At 45.0% G+C, this 5,253-nt stretch overlaps 1 long non-coding RNA gene across 1 annotated transcript in view; it reads right to left on the bottom strand.

Annotated features, from left to right (window-relative positions):
- LOC112119283 overlaps positions 1–4,941 on the bottom strand; it is a 26,639-nt gene extending 21,698 nt beyond the window's left edge. Inside the window, exon 1 of the long non-coding RNA XR_002909102.3 lies at positions 4,810–4,941. This is a non-coding gene — a long non-coding RNA (uncharacterized LOC112119283). The remainder of the gene's footprint in view (positions 1–4,809) is intronic.
- Positions 4,942–5,253: the final 312 nt, after the last annotated feature.

A 5,253-nucleotide genomic window follows, 5' to 3' on the forward strand; every position in this document is an offset into this window, starting at 1 on the left:
GATAGATAGATAGATAGATAGATAGATAGATAGATAGATAGATAGATAGATAGATAAAAGGCAATAGTTACATAGGCTTTCTACTGACTTTACCAGTACAAAATTCAGGATACAAAAATTATGAGTTAAATACTTGCCTTTGCAGTATATTGAATACATAACATTCTTTTAACAATGTCTGCTTTTCTACTGTGCCCTGGAGATTACAAAGACTGTCTACCACAAGGATGCAGTAACCTGAGAAGGAGTCACTACAAAGCATGAATTACTATTCATGAACTATTTTTTGCTCCAAAGCATATTTTTTAAAAAAATACACTGGTTTTCTGCCCACATGACAGTTTCGAAATTAAATCTATCCCTGAAGGCAGATCTAACTCCTGCCACTCATTGACATTGTGTTCACTTAACAATGGTCATGTAACTATTTTGCTGTTAAAATACATATATATTAGGTTCATAGCAGTCTATATTACAGCACAGAGCCCATGCTGTCTCAGAAATACAAAAACACATTCAGTGATATATGTGCTGTGAACTTAACAAAAGTGACTGAAGGTCAGTCTTTCTTTGGGACACACACAAAAAGAGAAAAGGTACATCTCCATGCCCCAATTTCCTCTTTGTTGAATATCTGGGTGTGTTTATTTCACTTGCATGTCACCAGGTAAACAGGGGGTATTTAAGTTAATTGCAGAAGATCTGAGTCATTAGGTCTCTGGATACTACACAGCAGGGAACAATCCTGCGCTGGCTCCATGAATGGATGGATGCTTGAATAGGTCTTATCTGTCTCTAACATACTGTGAATGTGTTTAATGGAAGTTTGGGTTATGGAGACACCTAGGAAGGATGTGAAAACAATACCTGAAAGGATGGGCCATAGCCCAGGGATGGGGGCTATTGACTCCGCAGCCAGTTGTTCACTCCTGCTGAACAGGCAGTGATTTTGAGAGGGGACTGCATGGAATCCATAAACAGGGACAAAAAAAAAATCCAGTGACAGTAGTCACATTGGAGACACTGCGGATGTTCTGATGGAAAAGGGTTGTGGGCGGTGGAAACTTGCCCCATCCTGTGGTCATGGGGACTGATTGCAAACCATTCCCTTTAAGGAGAAGCAGGGAGGCCTAGGGGGAAGAAGCCTCAATGGGGAATAAGGAAAAGAGGGGCTGAGTTTAACCCAGAGCCCACAAGGGAAGATACGAGAAACCCCTAAAGAAAACAACAAGCCAGGAAAGGCCAGGGAAAAGGAGAAGTGGGAAAGTGAAAAGCCTAAACAAATACCAAAAAGCCATGAAAGTGAGGCCCAGGTGAATACCAGGGCAGAAGAGAAGCCAGAAAAGGGAGTGAAGGATCAGGGGTCATCCACACAAGGACAACCCAAAGAAAGGGCAGGAGATATACCCCAGTTAGGGAGCCCAGACAAGGGAGTGACCCCCCCCCCCCCAATGGCCTAACTCCTAAGAGGGATCTGAGACTATTGGCGTTTGAGGAGTTGGTTGGGAAAGAAACTTAGCTGGCTGTACAAGGGGTGGGGTAGATCCCTATCCACAGTTACGTTGTCTCTGGTGTGATGGCTTATGGGATGAAATTGAATTGTGGGGTAAAACCCACCTAAAGAGTGCTTATTCTATGGGTAGACAATGGGAAACCCTCACAGGTGACCCCAAGAAAGGCAGATTAAGGGAACTTCAGGGGTGGTGAGGGATCACCACTTTCAAAAGGAATAGAGCTCAGTCAGGGAGAAAGCTGAGCCCTAGAGGGAAAGGGGGACCCTCGCCAAGCTAGGAAACATGAAGGTGGGAGGTATGTGACAGGGTGCTGTTAACAGCTTTAGATTGGGCTCTGTGAAAGCTACCATGCGGGTCACTTAAGCACAGCCAGTGCCCTGGGTGTTCTAAGGTAAAAGGGGGGCACTTACACCTGCTGGTAGAGGAACATCTGTTACTCCTGAGGGCATTCTCCACCAAAAAAATTAAATATTCTGCACACAATATTTTAAAATTCTGCAAGCTTTATTTGTCAATAAATAAATGCACTGACTCTAGCATGGCAGGGAGAGCCACTGGCTGTACGAAGGTGGGAGATCACCCTGCAGCCTCCCCACCCTCCATTCCTAGGGCACGGATTCAGTGGTGAGGCTGCACCTGACTCTAACATAGCACAAGGCCTGGGCCTGCCCCAGAAACACCCTGGAGCCCTGCCCCTCTGCGATAGGAGCACCAGGTGTGGGGCAGGCAGGCTCAACCAGGCAGGATCCAAATGTGGAGAGGCTCAGAGTGGGGGGGATCCAGGTCAGGGGGTGAAAGGATTTTGTGTGAGACAATCTAGGTGCAGGCAGTTCAGTCGGGGGTCTAGATGTGGGGGGATCTGGATGCTCAGAGGCTCGTCATGGGGGTTCTTGGTGCAGGGGCAATGGGACTCTGCATGGGCTTCCAGGTGAAAATGGTTGGGGCTCAGCAGAGGGGTCTGGGTGTGGGAGTCTCAGCAGCGGGGTCTGGGTGCTGGGAGAGTGGGGCTTCGTGGGGGTCTGGGTGCAGCTAGTTGGGGGTCAGTGGTGTGGGGGTCCAGATGGGGGGCTCAGGGTGGTGCAGGGGGTGGGGCTCGTCAGGGTGGGGTTTTAGTGCAGGGAGCTCAGTGGGGGGTGGTCTGGGTGCAGGGTGGGGGTCCGGAGGCAGGGGTCTGGGTGCAGGGGGGCTCCAGATGCAGGCGTTGAGGTTCAGTGGGGTGGGGTTTGGGTATGGAGTGCTAGGGGGGTTTCTGTGTGTACAGGGTGAGGATTGGCGGGGGTGTCTGGGTATGGGAGGTCCAGATGCATGGGGGTTGGGTGGATGGGGGAGCTGCTCCCCATCCAGTGATCCCTCCCCCCCGCAGCAGAGGAGCGATGGGGCCAGGAAGCAGGGGAAGACGCTGAGCTTCCTGGAGCTGGGGGCGGTTTCTGAGAAGTGGGTCTGACACAGCCCCAGCCATTCCTTACAGGGGAAGAGGAAGTCCTGGCCTCTCCTGCCTCCAGCCCAGCCAGGGTAGGAGCCACTGGCTGGGGTGTCCCCAACCCTGTGGTGATTTACCTCTCCACCAGCTGCTCCGGATGTCTGGAATGATGTACTTGCCCAGCTAGGGAGTGGTGCGTAACTGCTCTTGCAGCTTCCCTTTGCTTCCCTGTCAGAAAGTCATTTTTCTGTGGGGAAGCAAAGAAATCTGCGTGTGCGCAGAATTCCCCCAGGAGTAATCTGTTTGATTAGCTACATAGCCCCAGAACAAACCACTAAGACTTATTTGAATATGCCAGACTGAAGTATTGATACAAAAAAGTAGTCAGCATAAAGGAGAATACATGCATAACTCCAAAGGCACTGCCTCGTCTATACTGATACTGCATTGTAGCTGGTGTAAATGACTTAAACATTGCAGTAGATGGGAGGGAACGCTCTCTCCATGTGGAGGTGCAATACACAATAAAAGGTAAGAACCGATAAACTGGTGCTCTTTCATATCTAAAAGGGGAGCACAGTGATCGAAGCTGATTAATAAAGTCATAGATTATCAAGCCAAAATGGACCATTGTGATCACCTAGTCTGATCTCCAGTATAACACAGGTCAGAGAACTTCCTTCAATTAATTCCTGTTTGAGCTGGAGCACATTTAAAAAAAAAATCCAATCTTAATTTGAAAAGTACCAGGGATGGAGAATCCACATGATCCTTGATAAATTCTTCCAGTGGTTAATGTTCTCACAGTCTTAATTTGTCTAGCTTCAATTTTCAACCATTGGATTCTGGTATACCTTTGTCTGGTGTACTGAAATTATCAAATTTATGTTCCACATCTAAGTGCTGATAGACTGTGATCAAGTCACCTCTTAACATGCTCTTTGTTAAGATAATTAGATTGAGCTCTTTCAGTCTCTCACAATAAAGCATGCTTTCCAATCCTTCAACCATTCTCTTGATTCTTCTCCAAACCCTCTCCAATTTACCAACATCCTTCTTGAACTATAGACACCAGAAGTGGACACTATTGCAGCAGTGGTCACACCAGTGCCAAATACAAAGGTAATACAATCACCCTACTCCTACTCAATATTTCCATTCATACATCCAAGGGTTGCATTACTTCTTTGGGCCATAGAATTGCACTGGGATCTCATGTTCTGACTATCTATCATCATCCCCAAGTCTTTTTCAGAGTCACTGCTTCCCAGTATAGCCTCCCATCCTATAAGTATAGCCAATGTTCTTTGTTCCTAAATGTATGCGTGTACATTTAGCCTTATTAAAATGCATGTTGTTTGCTTTCACTCAGCTTACCAAATGATCCAGATCTTCAGACATGTCCTTTTCATTATTTATCACCCCCTCAATCTTTGTGTCATCTGCAAACTTTATCAGTAGTTATTTTACATTTTCTTCCAGGTCATTGATAAAAATGTTAGATTGCATACAGCCAACAACCAATCCCTATGAGACCCCACTAGTAATGTATGCACTTGATGATACTCCATTTAGAATTACAGTTGCGGCCCATCAGTTAGCCAGTTTTCAATCTATTTAATGTGCCATGTTGAATTTGCATAGTTTTAATTTCTTAATCAAAACATCATGCAGTACCAAGTCAAATGCCTTGCAAAAGTCTAAGTATATTACATCAACACTATTACCTTTATCAACCAAACTTGCAATCTCTTTAAAAAGTTATCAAGTTAGTTTGACAAGATGAATTTCATAACCCATGTTGATTGACATTACTTATATTAATTTCCTTCAATCCTTTATTAACTGAGTACCATATCAGCCATTCTATTTTACCTGGGATCGATGTCAGACAGAGTGGAATTACTTCGGTTGTCTTGTTATCCTTTTAAAATATTGGCACATAAGCTTTCTTCCAGTCCTTTGGAACTTTCCCATTCTTCCAAGACTTTTTGTAAATCAGCAATAATGATACAACAAGCTCCTTGGCCATCTCGTTTACAACTCTTGGATGCAAGTTATCTGGACCTGCTGATTTAAAAATATCTAACTTTAGTAGCTGTTTAACATCCTCCTGAGTTACTGCTGGACTGGAAATTACATTATCATCATATGATATGAATACATCATATGGCATTTTTCCAAATATAAAACAAATGTTTAGTGAATACTTCTGCCCTTTTTTCATTATTATTGACATTTCTGTGCATTTTTGAACATTACTTGAAAACTGTGAGAGAGCAAAGCAGGTGAGAGGCAGTGAGAGAGCTGCCTGCAGGA

The sequence above is a fragment of the Terrapene carolina genome, unplaced genomic scaffold (genome assembly GCF_002925995.2).
Source record: "Terrapene carolina triunguis isolate 2854851 unplaced genomic scaffold, T_m_triunguis-2.0 Scaffold96, whole genome shotgun sequence".
Classification (NCBI taxonomy): Eukaryota; Metazoa; Chordata; order Testudines; family Emydidae; genus Terrapene; species Terrapene triunguis.